Source organism: Urocitellus parryii, chromosome 8 (genome assembly GCF_045843805.1).
Source record: "Urocitellus parryii isolate mUroPar1 chromosome 8, mUroPar1.hap1, whole genome shotgun sequence".
Lineage (NCBI taxonomy): Eukaryota > Metazoa > Chordata > Mammalia > Rodentia > Sciuridae > Urocitellus > Urocitellus parryii.
Genome location: NC_135538.1, coordinates 59021199 through 59043891, shown reverse-complemented (window position 1 = coordinate 59043891; position 22693 = coordinate 59021199).

The following is a 22693-nucleotide window of genomic DNA, read 5'->3' as shown; positions in this document are numbered from 1 at the left end:
ACTTCCACTCAGATTTTCTTATCCCAAATTCACATAGCCAAGCCTGTCAATAAAAATGTGCTCTGCCCAGTGGCATGGAAATGCTTACTCTTAAACAGACTCCGTTTAAATGATAGCAAAGAATACAGTTATTTTTCTTGTTCCCAAATATTTGTTTTCCTTCTATCAAAAGGAAAAATAAATATTTTTTATAAATAATACTTTACAAATCTTCCATTCAACTATTATACACTATATATTGTTTTGCTAGACTCTGAGATAAATAATATATTGGATTTCTAGCTAGCCTTAATACCAACTAGTCAATCCCATTTGTTTTATACATTAAGTATCAGAGATCCAGAGATTGTGGATTATTTTGTTATTGTTCAAAAGTGTTGGGAGCCACTCTGGACAGTAGCTATGTATGTGGCAAACCAGCTATGGGCTGTGTGTGTGTGAGCTGTGAGCATCCTGAGCATAGAAAGTAGACTGGATTGATGATGACGCTCTGTCTGGGCTGTGCACATATGTGTCCAGGCGAAAAGCCTGCTCTGCCTTTGATCATCACACAGCACATGAGATGGACGTGATCTTCCAATCTGCTGGTCTGCAAGACATAACAAAGCTAGATTCAACCCCCTAAAACCTGACCCCTTGCCTCATTTAAGTGGATTCTCCCCTGTAAAACCAGGTTTGAGGCATGCTCTTTCTCTTTCTTGACTACCTTGCCTCCTTTGTGGAAGCTGGGTCAGAGGAGCCAACACAGAACTGGTTTAGTCATGTGTCACAACACTAAAATTAGAAGTATTAGAACATAAGTCTCTTATCTCCTAATTTTATGTATTTCCTTTGTATTAAACTAAATGATATTGGGGATAGAAAAATGAGAACATAAAATTATTATGCAAAGAACATTTTTTAAAGAACATTTTAATTGTGTACATAAATAAAGTTCTTATGAAGACAAAATATCTAAAATTACTAAATAAAATTAGAAACAACATCCATGAGAGTCTTTGACAGAAAGGAATTGTTTTTATGGATTGTCAACTAAGCCAAGTACATAAATGTAATAAAATCTAGAAAGAAATAGTTACACAGTTTCCTCTAGCATCAAGAAGTTCTGAGGATTTAACTCTTCGTTTAATTCTTCTTCCAACACTTACTCAAAAGAACATATAGACATTCTAGGAACAAAATAAATGACAATCTTACCCAGTTGCTATGTGGGTACTTAGATTATATGATTTTTTTAAACAACCTGCAACTGATAAATAACCAATAATTGATAGGATGCAGTGAAATGTGAGGCTAGTCAAGGACTACTGATGAACTATGACAGGAAAGTATGAAGCCAGAAAGGGTAGCAGAGATTGTCATTTCACAAATTGAGAACTCCCTTATCTACTTGGTGACATTTTCCTCAATGCTGTATGTCTCAGTGCTGAGTAATGAGACCATTCATAAGCCACACTGAAACTCATGATGTCCAGTGTTGGGTTATTCTATTGTACTCTAGGTTTTATTAAATTACATAATTCTGGTTCTCAGTGACACTCATTGTGTCTCACGAGTGTGATTATCTGTTCAAGCTCGAGTCTTCTGGGCTACTACAACTGGGCTCCATTGCTGGTGCAGAATAGTAGCATTTCAGCATACATGTTCTTTGATTTTGAAGGCAAATTTACGTATATTTTTGGATTTCTTTACCAAACTTAAAATAATACAAGAAAATCACTAGATAACAGAAATCATGAAAATAACACAGAAAGTTTAAAGTTTGACAAACTTTGGCTTACATTTGAACTAATTCATTTACAAAGTAAATAAGACAATTCATTTACTCTGCTTAATTTCCAATATTCCTACCTGCAAAATATTACTTTTTTTTTTTTTTTTGCAGGGAGGGGTACCAGGGATTTAACTCAGGGACACTATATTGTATTTCATTTAGGGACAAGGTCTCACTTAGCACCTCACTGTTGCTGAGGCTGGCTTTGAACTCAAAATCCTCCTGCCTCAGGTTTTTTGAGCCACTGGGATTGCACCATGGTGCAAGGCAAAATATTACTTTTTTAAAATTGAGTAGAGTTAATATATCTATTTTTGCTTACATGACTGCTGCTTTTCAATGGTAGCCTTCATATATTAGCTTTATTTTCTTGGAATTTAAACATAAAATGTGTTCCTGTATATGTAATTTTATATGTAATTATTTCTTACTTTTAATTTTAATGTTTGTGTTTGGGTTAGCTTAAAACATTTATAGTAGTCAAGCTCTTGTTTTCCTCATTGAAAACAAGATAGCTAGTTAGAGAAAACTGACTTAATTCAAAATACATTAAATGTATTTCCTATAACAACATAATGTCTAAATGTAAAGTAACTATTTTGGTAAAAATTAACTTGAAGTATTCATATAATGTTCTATATAATGTTTGTAAAACTCTCTCTCTCTCTCTCTCTCTATATATATATATATATATATATATATATATATATATACACACACACACACACACACACACATATATATATATATGTATATGTCTCTTTTAGAATTAATTCTTGTCCAAAATAGTTTTGCTGTTTTATTATGTTAATATTAGTGATTTTTAAATTTAAGTTGAAGAATTCATTATAATTAAATTTTCAGTTCTTATGTTCAGTTTTACTTTTGCATATTCCACCATATTTGAATATGGTCACATATTTTAACTGTGGCTACAAATTAAGAGTTATGTAATCTGAATGCTACATTAGGACTGAAAGAGGTTTAGAGTTATCTCATCATACATAAAAAAAGAAAAAAGGAAATAATTATTTGTAGATATGACCTTGGAGAGAGTCTGAGAATTAATATATAACATCTGTGAAGCACTCTGAGCTTTTTGAAGTAGGAGTTGTAATATAATGTAATATCACAGAAATCTCAGTGATTATGAAAGAGCAATGTATTAAAGACAGTTTATCTATCAACAGATTAATCTTTTACAGAGCCCCAGGCAACTGCTAGTTGCTAGCACTACTGTCAATTATGCTCATGAAGAGATAGATGTAATATCTACACAACTACTTCTTATATATTACCTTTTATTCCTTATGACTCATATTGTCAAAAAATGGTTCAAATAAATCAAGAAATAATATGCTAACTTCTTTATTCTTTTAAAATGCTTGGCCATTTTAGCCATTCCACAAAGTAGGAAAAAAAATGGAAACAGTAATTTTAAAATGGAAAATTAAATGATTGCATAAGTTTATACAATATTTTCTGAACTTCTATATGTCACACATGTATGCTTCTCTAAAATGTATGTATTTTTGTTCCAGAAAGCCCCAATTTAAACATCCAACAAAATTGTAACAGAGAAGTTATTTTCAAGTTTAAACTAAACTATAGAATTTCATTTTAGTGTACTGGGATTGGCATTGAAACAATGCTTATATTTGGGGCACTTTATTGTTTATTATATGAGCATTTAAAATTGATTTTACGTTTTATAGTGTATAATAAAAGGCAATAGATTTAGAGACGAGGTAGCATTTTTCAATGAATATTTTACCTGAAATTTATAGTTACTTGATTAATATATATATTTTTTCTTATTTATGATACAAAAGTAGTGTCAAGGCTGTGTGTGTGTATGTGTGTTTTGGTGCTCCATTATTTAAATATATTGTAAAGAGCATAACAAAATTGACTTTGAGAGCTTGTTTGGAGGTTCTAGCAGGGGAGCACAGCTAATTGTATACCCTTGACAGAAGAATGGTCCTCCTCTATCAGGGAAGGTCGTGGACCTAGTGCGCAGCTTCAGGAGGGATGCACATGGAGTGGTGAGGGAAGAAGGAGACACCCACCTGATAAAGCTAAGTGAAATTAGCCAATCCCAAATACCAAATGCTGAATGTTTTCTTTGATATAAGGAGGCTGATTCATAGTGCGACAGGGAGAGGGAGCATGGGAGAAATAGATGAACTCTAGATAGGGCAGAGGGATTGGAGGGGAAGGGAGAGGGCATGGGGTAATTAAAGATGGTGGAATGTGATGATCATTATTATCCAAAGTACAGGTATGAAGACAATAATTGATGTGAATATACTATGTATACAACCAGAGATATAAAATATTGTGCTCTATATATGTGATAAGAATTGCAATGCATTCTTCTGTCATATATAAAGAAAAAAAGGAGTATAACAAAAGATAAATCTACAAAGAAATATAAATTCTGAAGATCTTAAATATTCAAAAAGAACTCTTAATAAAATTTTGTATATTATAATGCAAAATTATTGATAATATAAATCTATGATTGTGTTTAAAAGCCAGAATATCAACCTCTAGATTGATATACACTTTATTTATTATACTTTATAATATTTTATTTTATACTTTATTTATTATACTTTATAATATATTATTTATAAACATTATGTCAGTTACTCAAAGTAACAAAATTATTTATTATATGATCCAACTTTCCACATGTTCAGTCTGTTAATGAAACAGAATTTAAACTTCTGAAATTTAAAAAGCAGGACTGATTATACTTTAGTAACATATATATAAATTTTTTTATAATTTTTTTATGAATTACAATGTTTCACAAGAGCCTATTTGTGTTACTAGTGTAATCTCAATTCACACATGGGAAAACTAAAATTTAAGTGCATTAGTTGAGGCAATTTTAACTGCTACAACAGGTAAGTCCTTGTGTCTTAAAGTGGTGATTTAATTTCTTGGTCATGGTGTTTCTGACAGCAGTTTGCCAGACAGATTATATGAGAGGGTGTTTTCTGATTTATATAGACTTTCCAGTATGCCAGCTAATGAGGGCTCTGCCTTTTTTTCAGTATAAACCTTCTGAATTGACTCTTGGTGACAATATCTAACTAGAAGATTTGGAAAGCGATATTGTAGAAGACATTTCATGGGAAGTGATTACTGTAGAGAACTGGAAGAGGTATATTACTGCTGCTTGTATTTCTACATCCCTATAACTATATACAAGGGATGCAAGAAATATCTACTCTGAATCTTTGGAATAAAGAAATGAATTTGAAGCCAACTATTCTATAATATAGAAATAGTAAGAACCATATTCAATGAGATACAGATAATAGGGATAGTCTGGATTAAAAAATGATACCATCCAATAGAGTGAAAAGTACCAAACCTGCCTCTTAATAATATTTTATTTTGTAATTTAGTATTTTATAACTAATAAAGGTAATTCATATTAATTATTCTATGCCGCAGTCTGGGCACAAATCACGAGCCACTGAAGCAGGAACAAACTTTATTTTTGAACTCCACCAAAACACTTCACACAGGCTGCGGGAGAATTCTCCCCAACGCCACGTGGCTTGTCCAGGAATCTGCAGCCGGAAATATCTCTCCCGGAAATCCCTCCTCCTGCACTTCCCCAACCAATGGGAACTCTCAAGGAATCCCCAGGAATTTCCATGAGAACTCCAAAGTAGAGCGAGAACTCAAAAGTAGTGGCCGAGGCTGATAGTAATGCCTGGCCCGTCAACCAATACTGTTGGCAAAATGCCAGGGGCCATACAGACTCAGCCTTGGCTCTCAGCAATTCTATTTCACCCATACAACCATTCTATATAAAAAATAATATTCTCATAGAAATTTGTAATATGAAGTATTAATAAAAATTATACAGCACAGAGAATGGGACATAAAGCCTTGGTCTTTCATTTTCCATCTGTTAGTTTTGTGCAGATTATTTAGATTTTATCAATATTAATTTTTTAGAGGCTAAACACTACCAATACACCCCATGAATAAATAAATACAATATAACAAAACATATGCCAACTGTATAGAAAGAAAGACAAGAATATAATGGAAACTGAAGAATTTGTTCTACAGGTACCTGATCATGATATAGAAAAAAAAAATGTTCTATTGAAATTTGGAGGCAGCTGGGCACTGTGACACATGCCTGTATTCCAGTGACTCAGGAAGGCTAAGGCAGGAGGATTTTGAGTTCTAAGTCAGTCTCAGCAATGGTGAGGTGCTAAGCAACTCAGTGGGACCCTGTCTCTAAATAAAATACAAAATAGACTGGGGATGTGGTGGCTCAGTGGTCACGTGCCCCTGTGTTCAATTCCCAGTACAGCTCCCCATCCCTTCCCCGCCAAAAAAAAAAAAAAAAGAAGAAGAAAAAAATAAAGAAATAAAGACAAAGAAAAAACCAAAAGAAATTTGGAGGAGAAATAATATCTCCTTCAGTATTTCAGTAAATATTCATGAAACACTTAAGAATCTGTATGGAAGAGAAGGAGTCCTGATTGATACTAGAACTATTAAAAATAATTTAAAATAGATTATAGACTTTAATGAAAATTATAATGCTTCTAGGAGTATACATTTTAAAGTGCCTTTGAGATATTTCTTGAAGTAGACAAAATTCATGTAATAGACATAAAATGCTTATAAAAAATAAGAAATTATGCACTTTTAATGAACTGCATTTCTTTCATAAGAAATATACCACTATGAGAACACAAAAGCCATTTAATAGGAAATGATTAAATAATAAATATATCTGAAATAAAATATGTACTTCATACAAATAATTCTCATAAATAAATAAGAAAACATATAAAACATAAAATAGGAACAAATTTACATAGATACTTCACATATGAGAATTTTCAAGTGACCAGTGAGAGTTAAGAATTTCTCAGCAAGGCATGAATTTAATAATGTGGGGCACTGGGTTCTATCCTTAGCACCACATAAAAATAAAAATAAAGGTATTGTGTTCACTTACCACTAAAATTATATATATATATAATTTTATATATATGAATGCAGTATTGAAAGCAGAAATAGATGTTTCAACATAGTGTCAAGTACATGATACATGGTAGTGATTTCAGAACTGGAGTGAAGCTATTGGTATAATTGAAATTGATTTGACATTTTTAAAGTCAATAATAATGGTTGTGATTTCTCTTTAAGCAGTAGAGGAATAGATGATCTTCTAAGAAAGTACTTTATATATTTTGTATTTTGTTTTGCCTAAACTTTAAGGGATCAGTATTAAAATCATAAAGCTTACTTTTTTTTTATAAAGACAAAAATAACTTGTGTCAGAATAAGCAAGACATTTAAAATGTTTTTGTAAAATATAAATTAGAGAAAAGAATGTAAACTGACTCATGGGAACTAAAGAAGTTAAAATCTAAGGATCAATATGGGAAGACTAACATGGGAATCAGTTTACCTATAGAACACTGAAACATTTTGAATTTGAAGAAAACAAAATATTATCTACTTGAGAGTGCCAGGGATCCCAACTGCAGCAGGACCAGGGAGATCCAGGCCAACTGATTCGCACGGCCTGCCCTGCGGCTACAGAAGGCGTGGCGCCTCAGTGAAGCCATTAATTAGCAAGCAGGGAGGTTAGGGACTGCCATTAGGTGGAATCCCACCAGCCAAGCCCACACGGACCCTTGGGCCGAGCACAGGATCTCAGAAGGGGAAGGAAGCGGTACAGTCCCATCCCCCACAGCGGACACTCCATCCAGGCAGTCAGCGGCCACCATCCGGTAAAGCTGAAGGATACACCATCACTCTCCAACAGCTTGCAACATCAAAACAGGTTGGTGTCATTCAGCTCACCCCCCAGACAGCGGGAATTCACATAAAATCTCTCCTAGGCTTGCCGGGAGAGGGAGTATCAAGCTGAGCCTCCATAAAGACTAGGGGGAAACTAGAGACACCTTACCTCCAACCCCTCCTCCCAGAAGCGGCCAAAACGAAACCTGGCTAGCCAGCGCTGGGGGAGGGGCAAGCAGAAAAAATCAAAGTGATAGAGTGCCAGGGATCCCAACAGCTTGCAGCAGGACCCGGGAGATCCAGGCCAACTGATTCGCGCGGCCTGCCCTGCGGCTACAGAAGGCGTGGCGCCTCAGTGAAGCCATTAATTAGCAAGCAGGGAGGTTAGGGACTGCCATTAGGTGGAATCCCACCAGCCAAGCCCACACGGACCCTTGGGCCGAGCACGGGATCTCAGAAGGGGAAGGAAGCGGTACAGTCCCATCCCATCCCCCACAGCGGACACTCCATCCAGGCAGTCAGCGGCCACCATCCGGTAAAGCTGAAGGATACACCATCACTCTCCAACAGCTTGCAACATCAAAACAGCCAGCAGCAGGACCCCGGAGATCCAGGCCAACTGATTCGCGCGGCCTGCCCCGCAGCTACAGAAGGCGTGGCGCCTCAGAGAAGCCATTAATTAGCAAGCAGGGAGGTTAGGGACTGCCATTAGGTGGAATCCCGCCAGCTAAGCCCACCGCCCACGCCCGGAACAGGCCCAGCGACCTGCCTGCATGGTAGTCACGACACCCCAATTGGAATAGGGACAGAGCAGAGCCGCCTTCCACTCCCGGAACAGGCTGAGAGAGACGCCAGCGTGGTAGACACGTCACCCCAATTGGAGTAGGGGCACAGCCGCCGCCCGCACCTGCAAGGGAGACTTTTCAACTATACAAGAGCAACATAAATAAATAGGGGGTAAATTTCAAAAACACAACAGTTGCACCAAGCAGAAAGAAACGCGAGCAGTATGAAAAGACAAGGAAAGAAAGGACCACAAGCAATGCAGGTCAACTCAACTTTAGAAGAGGTAATAGCTGCAACAGATGGAATATCAGATAAAGAGTTCAGGATATATATGCTTCAGATGATCTGGAGTCTCAAGGAAGACATGAGACAGCAAAATCAGACAATGAAAGATCACATTGACAAACAAATCCAGGAAGTAAAAGATCAATTTCACAGGGAGATAGAGGTAATAAAAAACAAACAAATAGAAATTCTAGAAATGCAGGAATCAATAAACCAACTTAAAAACTCAATTGAGAATACTACCAGCAGAGTAGATCACTTAGAAGAGAGAACATCAGACAATGAAGACAAAGTATTTCAACTGGAAAAGAACATAGACAGCTCAGCAAGTCTGCTAAGAAACCATGAGCAGAACATCCAAGAATTATGCGACAATATCAAAAGACCAAATTTAAGAGTCATTGGGATACAGGAAGGCACAGAGCTCCATTCCAAAGGAATAAACAGTCTATTCAGTGAAATAATATGAGAAAACTTCCCAGAATTGAAGAATGAGACAGAATCCCAAATCCTAGAAGCCTACAGGACGCCAAATGTGCAAAATCATAAGAGATCCACACCTAGACACATTATAATGAAGATGTCCAACATACAGAATAAGGAGAGAATTTTAAAAGCTGCAAGAGAAAGAAAGCAGATTACATTTAGGGGTAAACCAATCAGGATAACAGCTGATCTCTCAACACAGACTCTGAAAGCTAGAAGATCCTGGAATAACATATTTCAAACACTGAAAGACAGTGGGCTCCAACCAAGAATCTTGTATCCGGCGAAATTAAGCTTCAGGTTAGAAAATGAAATTAAAACCTTCCACGATGAACAAAAGTTAAAAGAATTCGCAGCTAGAAAACCATCTCTTAAAAAAATCCTTGGCAAAATATTACAGGAAGAGGAAATGGAAAATAACATTGAAAACCAACAATGGGAGGTAGGACAGTAAAGGGGGGAAAGTAGTCAAAGAGGATAACAAATCAGGTTTAGTAACATCAATAAACAAATATGGATAGAAGAACAAACCATATCTCAATAATAACCCTAAATGTTAATGGCTTAAACTCACCAATTAAGAGACACAGGCTAGTAGAATGGATCAAAAAACAAGACCCAACAATATGCTGTCTACAGGAGACGCATTTGATAGGAAAAGATATACATAGACTGAAGGTGAAAGGTTGGGAAAAATCATATCACTCACATGGACCGCGGAAACAAGCAGGAGTGTCCATACTCATATCTAATAAAATAGATTTCAAGCCAAAGCTAATCAAAAGGGATATAGAAGGTCACTTCATACTGCTCAAGGGAACCATACACCAACAAGACATAACAATCATAAATATATATGCCCCAAATAATGGTGCAGCTGTGTTGATCAAGCAAACTCTTCTCAAGCTCAAGAGTCTAATAGACCACCATACAATAATCATGGGAGACTTCAACACACCTCTCTCACCACTGGACAGATCTTCCAAACAAAAGTTAAATAAGGAAACTATAGAACTCAATAACACAATTAACAACCTAGACTTAATTGACATATATAGACTATACCACCCAACATCAAGTAGCTACACTTTTTTCTCAGCAGCACATGGAACCTTCTCAAAAATAGACCATATACTATGTCACAGGGCAACTCTTAGACAATACAAAGGGGTAGAGATAATACCATGCATCTTATCTGATCATAATGGAATGAAACTGAAAATCAATGATAAAAGAAGAAAGGAAAAATCAAGCATCACCTGGAGAATGAACAATAGGTTGCTGAGTGATCAATGGGTTTTAGAAGACATCAAGGAGGAAATTAAAAAATTCCTAGAGTCAAATGAAAACACAGACACAACATATCGGAATCTATGGGACACATTGAAAGCAGTTCTAAGAGGAAAATTCATTGCTTGGAGTTCATTCCTCAAAAAAAGAAAAAACCAACAAATAAATGATCTCATACTTCATCTCAAAATCCTAGAAAAAGAAGAGCAAAACAACAGCAAAAGAAGTAGAAGGCAAGAAATAATTAAAATCAGAGCTGAAATTAATGAAATTGAAACAAAAGAAACAATTGAAAAAATTGACAAAACTAAAAGCTGGTTCTTTGAAAAAATAAATAAAATTGACAGACCCTTAGCCATGCTAACGAAGAGAAGAAGAGAGAGAACCCAAATTACTAGCATACGGGATGAAAAAGGCAATATCACAACAGACACTTCAGAAATACAGAAGATAATCAGAAATTATTTGAATCCTTATACTCCAATAAAATAGAAGATAGTGAAGGCATAGATAAATTCCTTGAGTCCTATGATCTGCCCAGATTGAGCCAGGAGGATATAGACAACCTAAACAGACCAATAACAATAGAGGAAATAGAAGAAACCATCAAAAGACTACCAACTAAGAAAAGCCCAGGACCGGATGGGTATACAGCAGAGTTTTACAAAACCTTTAAAGAGGAACTAACACCAATACTTTTCAAGCTATTTCAGGAAATAGAAAAAGAGGGAGAACTTCCAAATTCATTCTACGAGGCCAACATCACCCTGATTCCGAAACCAGACAAAGACACTTCAAAGAAGGAAAACTACAGACCAATATCTCTAATGAACCTTGACGCAAAAATCCTCAATAAAATTCTGGCGAATCGGATTCAAATACATATCAAAAAAATTATACATCATGATCAAGTAGGATTCATCCCTGGGATGCAAGGCTGGTTTAATATACGGAAATCAACAAATGTTATTCACCACATCAATAGACTTAAAAATAAGAACCATATGATCATCTCAATAGATGCAGAAAAAGCATTCGACAAAGTACAGCATCCCTTTATGTTCAAAACGCTAGAAAAATTAGGGATAACAGGATCATACCTCAACATTGTAAAAGCAATCTATGATAAGCCACAGGCCAGCATCATTCTGAATGGAGAAAAATTGAAGGCATTCCCTCTAAGATCTGGTACAAGACAGGGATGCCCTCTCTCACCACTTCTGTTCAACATAGTCCTCGAAACACTGGCCAGAGCAATAAGGCAGACGAAAGAAATTAAAGGCATAAAAATAGGAAAAGAAGAACTTAAATTATCACTATTTGCAGATGATATGATTCTATACCTAGCAGACCCAAAAGGGTCTACAAAGAAGCTATTAGAACTAATAAATGAATTCAGCAAAGTGGCAGGATATAAGATCAACACGCATAAATCAAGGCATTCCTGTATATCAGCGACAAATCCTCTGAAACAGAAATGAGGACAACTACTCCATTCACAATATCCCCCCAAAAAATAAAATACTTGGGAATCAACCTAACAAAAGAGGTGAAAGATTTATACAAGGAAAATTACAGAACCCTAAAGAAAGATATAGAAGAAGACCTTAGAAGATGGAAAAATATACCCTGCTCATGGATAGGCAGAACAAACATCATCAAGATGGCGATATTACCAAAAGTTCTCTCTAAGTTTAATGCAATGCCAATCAAAATCCCAGCAGCATTTCTTGTAGAAATAGATAAAAGAATCATGAAATTCATATGGAATAATAAAAGACCCAGAATAGCAAAAACAATGCTAAGCAGGAAGTGTGAATCAGGCGGTATAGCGATACCAGACTTCAAACTATACTACAGAGCAATAGTAACTAAAACAGCATGGTACTGGTACCAAAACAGGCGGGTGGACCAATGGTACAGAATAGAGGACACAGTAACCAACCCACAAAACTACAACTATCTTATATTTGATAAAGGGGCTAAAAGCATGCAATGGAGGAAGGATAGCATCTTCAACAAATGGTGCTGGGAAAACTGGAAATCCATTTGCATCAAAATGAAGCTGAATCGCTATCTCTCGCCATGCACAAAAGTTAACTCAAAATGGATCAAGGAGCTTGATATTAAACCAGAGACACGGCATCTGATAGAAGAAAAAGTAGGGTATGATCTACATACTGTGGGATCGGGCTCCAAATTCCTCAATAGGACACCCATAGCGCAAAAGTTAACAACTAGAATCAACAAATGGGACTTACTCAAACTAAAAAGTTTTTTCTCAGCAAAAGAAACAATAAGAGAGATAAACAGGGAGCCTACATCATGGGAACAAATCTTTACTCCACACACTTCAGATAGAGCCCTAATAACCAGAATATACAAAGAACTCAAAAAATTAGACAATAAGATAACAAATAACCCAATCAATAAATGGGCCAAGGACCTGAACAGACACTTCTCAGAGGAGGACATACAATCAATCAATAAGTACATGAAAAAATGCTCACCATCGCTAGCAGTCAGAGAAATGCAAATCAAAACTACCCTAAGATACCATCTCACCCCAGTAAGATTGGCAGCCATTAGAAAGTCAAACAACAATAAGTGCTGGAGAGGATGCGGGGAAAAGGGCACTCTTGTTCATTGCTGGTGGGACTGCAAATTGGTGCAGCCAATTTGGAAAGCAGTATGGAGATTTCTTGGAAAGCTGGGAATGGAACCACCATTTGACCCAGCTATTCCCCTTCTCGGTCTATTCCCCAAAGACCTAATAAGAGCATGCTACAGGGACACTGCTACATCGATGTTCATAGCAGCACAATTCACGATAGCAAGATTGTGGAATCAGCCTAGATGCCCTTCAATAGATGAATGGATAAAAAAAATGTGGCATTTATACACAATGGAGTATTACTCTGCATTAAGAAATGACAAAATCATAGAATTTGGAGGGAAATGGATGGCATTAGAGCAGATTATGCTAAGTGAAGCTAGTCAATCTTTAAAAAATAAATACCAAATGACCCCTTTGATATAAGGGGAGTAAACAAGGACAGGGTAGGGACGAAAGTTTGAGAAGAAGATTTACATTAAACAGGGATGAGAGGTGGGAGGGAAAGGGAGCGAGAAGGGAAACCGCATGGAAATGGAAGGCGATCCTCAGGGTTATACAAAATGACATATAAGAGGAAAGGAGGGGTAAGACAAGATAATACAAATCGAAGAAATGATTTACAGTAGAAGGGGTAGAGAGAGAAAAGGGGAGGGGAGGGGAGGGGAGGGGAGGGGGGATAGTAGAGAATAGGACAGACAGCAGAATGCATCAGACACTAGAAAGGCAATTTGTCAATCAATGGAAGGGTAACTGATGTGATACAGCAATCTGTATACGGGGTAAAATTGGGAGTTCATAACCCACTTGAATCAAACTGTGAAATATGATGTATTAAGAACTATGTAATGTTTTGAACGACCAACAATAAAAAAAAATATTATCTACTTGAGCAATTGGATACCTAAACCTCCATTTTCTCCATAGAAGATAGAGGCTTACTTCCAGGATAAATTTAACCTGAAGTCTCCAGATGTTCCTAGGTCACCAAATTTGTGTTAGGCATGTGATGTGCAGATTAAGGCAATAGTTAATGACATTATAAAATAAATAAGATACATATTGGTATCCTTTTTCTTACATTACTTTTGTAATAAAACAGAAAAGCATATAACCTATTTTCTCTATCCTCCAAAACTTGCAGAAACGTATCTACTTAAAGAAAAGATCATATCTGGTACATATGAATCTGTAAGGAAGGATGAATCACACTTAAAACCCATGGAAAATCACTGGTTGGCATATCCTTCACATACTCTTCCACATACACAGAGCTCCCAACCACCTTTCTGGTGCACATAATATAACAATATAATTTGGCCAATATCAATCCCCAGCACTTCCTCCTGCCCCACCCCACCCAGGATATTTTCAATATGAAAAATGTTTCTATAAAGGTGATATTGACCCCATTATATTTTTTTAATCTTTATTGCTTTATGTTTAAATAATCACTAGTCACTTAGAAAGGTACAAGAAATATTGAGATCAAACTTAAAAAATTGGAGGTTATCGAGTTTCATATATTGAAATATTAGAGTTAGAAAAATCATCATATTTTAAATATGTCAATTATACGATGATTTGATATATTCATAGTAATTTTAATAGATGTCTGTGTGTACCTTCTCTTCCAAATTGAAGAACCCTTATGATAATATTGAGTCCATCTGAATAATTAAAGAAAATCTCCCTATGTAATATCAACTAATTAGCAACCTTTATTCCATCTTCACTATGGTATATTCATATATACCAATAGCATGCAGCAATCAAAAAGGGTGAACTACATGAAATAACAACATTAGTAATTAGAACAAATATAAATTGAGCAACAGATCCCATGTAATGAGTATATACTATATGATTCCATTTACATAAATGAGTTGCAAAATTGTCAAAACAAATTAAATTAATAGAATTCAAAATATTAGTTACTTTGGGCAGAAGTATTACATGGAAGTCAGAAAGAAAGAGACTTGAAATTCTCAGTAATATTCTAGATCTAATAGAAGTTCTAAAATCAGTTAATATTCAAATGGCTCAAAATTTGAGTATTCATTGGACAGTTCACTTGAGATTTCTGAAATTTATTATGTATATGTTACATATTATACTTCCAAATAATTTCAAACTATTCCAAGCCCTCTATAAAAGTTAAAAGACTAGGCTTCTTGAGTTTTTCAGGAAAGCTCTTAGACAGCAAGTAAGAGTCTTAAAACATGCATAAATATAAATACATTCAAAAACAGCTTGATGACTAAATCTTTTTACTTTGAAATTCTGCAAACTGCTGTATTTTTATTTAAGTTAAATATACATTTGATTTACAGTAAACATTCTCTTTTCATTAATACCTATATGTGTTCAGTAGATACATTAATTTCTTTGCTGCTATCAAAGATCACATTTAGTAACAATTTTTTTTTCTAACTTTCTGTTTTGCAGATCAAAAGTGCTATGTGAGTCTGTCTCACTGAGTTAAAACAAGACATTAGCAAGGCTGCATTTGATTCCTCACCTTTCCCAGCTTTCAGACTCTGCCTGTATTCCAGGGACTTCTGATTCTTCCCCATCTTCAAAGCCAGTGGTAACTAGTGGAATCTTCCTCACATTGTGTCACTCTCATCAGGAAACTTCTGTCTTCCTTTTTCACATTCTAAACCTTGTGATTGCACTGAATACACCCAGCAAATCCAGCATAATCTCTGGATGTTAAAATCAGCTGATGATGATCGATAATTCCATCTGCTGCCTTCATCTTCCTTCACCATGGGAGGTAACATTGTCACAGTTTCCAGGGTAAGGATGAGGACATCTGTGGGAAGTTATTTTTCTGTCTACTCTAGCAGGTATGTAGGGTTTCACTTTGAAAATTAAGTCTACAATGTAAAAGATGTAACATGTCATAGGTTATTCACAAAGTCTAATTTTATATTTTTAACCCTGATTGCTCTCTACAGTTAAGCTGATTTATTAGTTCATGCATGTGGAAAACAAATTACCCTATACAACTTTAATATGTACCACCTTGACTTTTTAACATAAAAATATTTAAAAACCCTGAGTAAAAAATAAATGATCTTTACATATCTGTCGAGGAATGCTAATGTTGACCTTTATATTTCTGCTTCTGTTTATTAAATTTTCCCTTGATATTTAACTCTGTTTTTCCAATCTTGATAATTTCCATCTAATAGTCATATATTAATATTTAGAAATTACCATTGTTATCATAAGAATTTGATCATTATGTCAAAGGTCTTTGATTTCATTATAAAAATAGAATCAATTGTTTATATAAATGTATTAATAAAGTGTTTTAATCCTAGATAATATTATTCAGGAGTTCTCAGAATACAAATGTTTTCTGAAGATCACATGAAAGTATTCATTTATTGGAAATAAGATAGTAGCCACAGTGACATTTAACTTTTATTTCTAATTTTAGTGGATTTTTTTACTCAGTTCCGAGGAAGGATTGACTACAGCTTCTCAATGAAAAGAATTATTGAAGATGAGACAAAGAGAGTTAAATAAGAGAGTCCTCCATTTTAGAAAACCCTATAATAAATAATTATATAATTATCCTGGAATTATTATTACCCAAAGAAGTGTGTTATCATGTTAGTATAGGCAACACTGAAGAGCACCACATGAACCTGATTCATAGACATAGTTATGATTATTTGCAAATGATAAGTGAACGCTCCAGGTTGCTAAACAGCACTTGAGACTGGAGAGAAAAATAATTTATAGTTTGTAATATGTTTTATCCCATTTACATTGAATATATATGAGTGTGTATACATCTCTCATAAATATCTCATAGATATTTCACATATGTAATATATGTATGTATGGAGTGTCAGACACAGGATAGTTATAGCAGAAGTTTTATATCCTTTATTTATTTTAATATGGTTTTCTTTTTGTTGTAGTGCAAATAAAAATCTTACATTTTATCTTTTCAATATTTCACATTTTAATATTTACCTAAGCAAACACATAATATATAGACTTTACTGTCACATGATACTTTATGGAGTCTGTCTTCTTGTAAGTTTAAACATGGTCTTTGTGAAGTGGATTTTAATGGACTATTAACAGAAGTTAAAGAATCTATTTAGGGAATGCCTGTATACTATCTCTGTTCTTCAAACCCTTTGTTCTTAAGCCCAGAGAAAAATATTTTCCCACATTTTTTTCTCATAATAAATGCTAGCTATAACAATGTTAATCATTGTTAACATTTAATTAAAAATTAACATGTAGCTGTGCATGATGGTGCATTCCTGTTATCCCAGCGACTGGGGAGGTTGAGGAGGAAGAGCACGAGTTCAAAGCCAGCCTCAGCAAAAGTGAGGCACTGAGAAACTCAGTGAGACTCTGTCTCTAATAAAAATAAAAACAAGGCTTGGGATATGGCTCAGTGGTTGAGTGTTCCTGAGTACAATCTCTGGTACCCACCCCCCAAAAAGTAATATGTAGATTGTTAATGTCAGTTATTTCTGAAGACTGATTAAAGTGAAGGAAATAACATGATCAGAAATCATCTTTTCTGGAGTATAGAGGAAATGAACCATGTTTAGGAAGGTACCATGAACAGCTGTATAACCTTATGTAAACCTTGGGAAGCTAGGGACATGTATCTATGGCAGGGAAAAATTGTGTTATATCTTGCCAGGTGGATCAATTTCCACGCAGCAGGGTCATGTCCTGACAATCTATTTTCATCTCTATCACTGTTCCCTTACTGCCTAAGACCACATAATCACCCCTAAGAATGATATTCTTGTGAATCTTCAATAGCTTAGAGATTCTTGTCTTAGTATGATGTGTTAATAAGTCTGGATTATAAAAATAGAGGCATATGAATTATATTTATTTATTTACCCAAATTCTTAAGTGAGTCCTTCCTTTCTTCTGGTTTGAAAATGAGTGATAAGACATCTCTGTGTATATTAGAAAATGTGGGATATGACGTATTATAGGTCAAAAATCTCTAATTTAACTTAAACAATAATTTTCCATTTCAGGAAATGCTCAAGAAAACATTATTTATTTTGCCATCTTTACTTTTCCATACTCATGCAGCAAATATGCACTCCACTTTTCAAGTACACATTCAATGCTGCCTTTCATTTGATACTTTCCATGCATGTTGAATGTTTATCCAAGCATTATATTTTAAAATACCCTTATAAATCTTCAAATCACTTTTCCAGTTACATTGCCCATAATCGACACTTGTTAATATGTTTCATGAATGCACTTGAAATATTTTGAGTTCTCATTGGAATGACAGATACATTCATCCTTCCTCTATTCTTCCTTGAAACATTTATTGAACACTCGTAATTTTTCAGACACTATCATAATTTAGAGTGATGCCACATTGAGCAATACAGAAACTAGCCCTATATTTTTTTACAATTTTTAAATTCTTATGGGTGATTTAAATAGTATTTACTAAATGTTAACAATTGTCACTGGGGAAATAAAGGAATTTAAGAAATCTATGTGGCCTATGGAAATGATTGATATGTTTTTAGAATTGTTATGTTTTTAAGGTACTCCAGATGGATTTCTTTGATAAGGAGACATGAATAGAGTTTTTACAGAAGGGAGAAAATAACTTATGTGACTAACTGGGTGAGTGTATTCCACGCAGGGAGAAAGGCAAAAGGTGAATACCCACAAGGAAGAGGGTGCCTGGCAAATTTTAAGATCACTGACATAGTCACTGTGGGAAGAGTAGATATTGATTATTGAGTGAAGAGAGTTTGTGGTAAGCACCCCTATAAAATTTGAAAGTTGAACGTTTGTTTTTTTTTTTACCATAAAAATAGAAACAGAAACCATTGAACAATGAGAAAACTATTTAGAGCCAAATTTAAAGATTAGTAGTTCAAAAATATTAAGATATTTTACATATTATAAGGATCGATAAAAATTTCATAAATAAGTAGATTGTAGCAATTTCTTGTAGCATATGATGTCCAAACTGGTTTAGTAGGCCATCAGATGAAATTAAAGGAATTGGCTAAGACAGAATAAAGAAACTGATTTATTCACTGTGTATATGACTCTGCATTTGGAAAATCTTAGAAGAATATTTTTTAAATATGTTAAAATTATCAATAACAAATATGTTTATCAAGATTGTAAAATACAAGTTTATTCATTATTCAAAAACCTCAATTTCTTTGATCCAGTGTTAGAAAAATTGGCAAATAATATGGGAAACATTCAATTCAAATACTCAGAATATGGTATATTTAGAGATAAATTTAACAAAATATGTGCCATATTTATACACCAAAAACTGTTTAACATATCTGTATAAAATTATAAAAAGAGTAAATAAATGCATGGAGAGGGTTACTACCCTTATAGCTCTTCAAACTCAATATTATTATGATGCCAGTTCTCCCTCAAATGTATCTACTTACTTAATATAATACAATTAAAAATTCCTGAAAATCTGTTTATTTTAGGAATCTACCACCTCATTCTAAAATTTGTATAGAAATGCCAGTAATTCAACACTACCGAAACACACAGAAACAAAATGAAACATAAAACATCCACTTCTTAAAGAACAACTTTTGAAGAATCATAACTAATTTTGAAGAATCATAACTATAGAGATTGAAACAGAATGCTATGATATTAGGGGAATTATACAAACCTTTGGGACAGATTAGAACATAAGCAGATTTCTCTAGCTTATTTTCTACCTCAAGCAGAAACCATTTTGTCTATAACTATTAAAATAATAGTAGCTCTAAACTGACTTTCTTTCTTTCTTTCTTTTTTGGTCATCCTACATGAGATTTAGAAAATTCCTATACATTTCTAGTTTGCTTAGATTTTGTCAAGAATGGGCACTAACTTAATCAAATTTTAGTTCATCTATTGACATAAGCCTCTTCTTTTTCTTTTTTTTAACATGATGAATTACATTGGATTTCTAATGTAAAATCAAATTTGCTTTCCATGAAAAATTGCACCTTCTTGTGTTGTATTATTTACTTTATAAATGGCTGGATATGATTCACTAATATATTTCTTTCTTGGTTAAAACTTACGGAAATTATTCTTTGGTAGTTTTCTTGTGACTTTTTTGTCTGGTCAAGGTGATATTGGTTTCCTAATATGAACTGGAAGTGATACTTCTTAATTTTTCTGTGAGTTTCTGTATAATTACTGTTTTTTTCTTAAAAGTTTGATGCAATTTTTATCAGTGAAGACCATCATACTTGCATCATACTTTCTCTTTGGAAAGTCTTTAAATTATAAATTCAACTTAACAAATATAAAAATACCTAGATTCTTGTTTGCTCTTGCATTTTATTGGTAATATGCATATTTCAGGAAATACATCAGTATACTTTAGCCAAAATTTGACATATTTCTTTTTTCTTTTTTTAGTTTTATTGATTTTTTAATACATGATAGTGGAATGCATTACAGTTCTTACTACACATATAGTGTAGAATTTTTCATATTTTTGTATATAGAGTATGTTTGTGCCAATTCATGACTTTATACATGTACTTTTTTGTATTACAATTATTTTTTACACATATATACCACATTTTTTTCATATCTGTTTATATATAAAATATGTAGACACCCAATTTGAATCTTCATACAAGTACTTTAGATAATGATGTCTATCACATTCCACCGCCCTTGCTAATCTCTTGCCCCCTCCCTTTTCTTCCACCCCTCTTCCCTATCTGGAATTCATTTAATCCTCAGTGGTAGAGCACTTGCCTAGCACATGTGAGGCCCTGGGTTCAATCCTCTCAACACCACATAAAATAAATAAATAAATAGATAGATAGATAGATAAATAAATAAATAAAATAAAGATATTTTGTCCAACTATAACTAAACAATAAATATTATAAAATACATATTTATTTTTTCTAAAAGACCAAATATTAAATGTTTTAGGCTTTGTAGGCTTAAGTTCAACATCAAAATTATTAATGATATATATCCATAACAAGATACAAAATCAGTACAAAAATAATAATGATAATAGTGCTTTTAATGAAAGCTCTGCTGATATAAATTGACAATAAGAAGAATTAAATTCTCTTCTGAAAATAAGAATTTGAGCCACATATGGTGGCACAGGCCAGTATTCCCAGCAGCTCAGGAAGCTGAGGCAGGAGAATTGGGACTTCAAAGTCAGCCTCAACAACTTGGTGAGGTACTAAGCAACTCTGTGAGATGCTGTCTCAAAATAAGATAAAAAAGGGTTGGGGATGTGGCTCAGTAGTTGAGTGCCCCTGAATTCAATCTCTGTTTCAAAAAGTAAAAATAAAAAATAAAAAAATAAAAAGAACTCAATAAGTATCTGAGTCCTTATTAAATATTCATCCTGAAATGCTATAGTTACAGATATTTCACTGTCATTTGTGATGCACAGAAGATTAATGCCTTATAATGAGAGCACTGTATAATGTTTGCACAAATATCTATTCAACTCTACAAGTGTATCTTAAGAACTGATATATAAAATATGTAAATAAATGTTGTGGCTGTGTTACAATGAGACATAACAAGCACTAAAATTTGAATATTTATTTGTCTATTTATTTGTTTATTTATTTATTTATTTATTTTTGGTACAGGGGATTGAACCCAGGGGCACTTACCCACTGAGCTACATCCCCAGCCCTTTTTTGTCTTTTATTTAGAGACAGGTTCTCACTGGGTTGCTTAGCACCTCCCTAAGTTGCTGAGACTGGTTTTAAACTTAGATACTCCTATGTCACCCTCCTGAGCTGCTGGGATTGCAGGAATGCAACATGGTGCCCGGCTAAAATTTTAATTTCATATAAATTCTACACATTAAATATAATTCTTCTATTGATTATTTTTTTAAATATATATTTCAAAAATGATCCCATGATAAATACAAAGTTAGGCAGTGGGAAGATTTGGTTTATGAATTGTATTTTGCTTGTGTTTCTTCTAGTTAAAATTATTGCGATTAATGTATGTCTAAGGCTGCCTTCTTAAGATTTTAACAACTGTAGTTTCTTTTGTGATGATGAATTCTCCTTGTATAATTGAATTTACTGTATTCAAAAGGTCAGGTGAAAGGATTTGCAATATTGCGGATTAATTTGGGTGAAACATCAATTTTTCATCAGTTTTAATTCATAAATCATTTTTTTGTTTCGTCAAAGTAAAATAAACTTGTTCAAATTTTTGAACAAATGTTTTAAAATATTAAACAAAAATTTAACTTTTTTTTAGTATTTCCAGTAAATCAATACTAAAAAAATCCACTTTTTAATAGATATTATTACTTGGCATGGACAGAAACCTCTGAGAATTAAACATAGCAAAAGAAATAGTCACAAATCAGGTCGCAAGAGATATCATGTGCTACATAATGGAGGATTGAATGGAGAGATGAAAATATTTCAGAGTACTTTGAAGTAATCATATGTATTAAAGTATATCTCTAATACTTTTGAAGGCTATGACAAAAAATGTAAAAAGATATAAAATTTGAATAGAAATTAAACTAGTATTCAATTATCTTATAACCTGTGAGATAGTAAAATTAATTTTACCTAGAAAATAAAAAAAGACATTTTCACTAAATTTTTTATGCTTTGTGATAA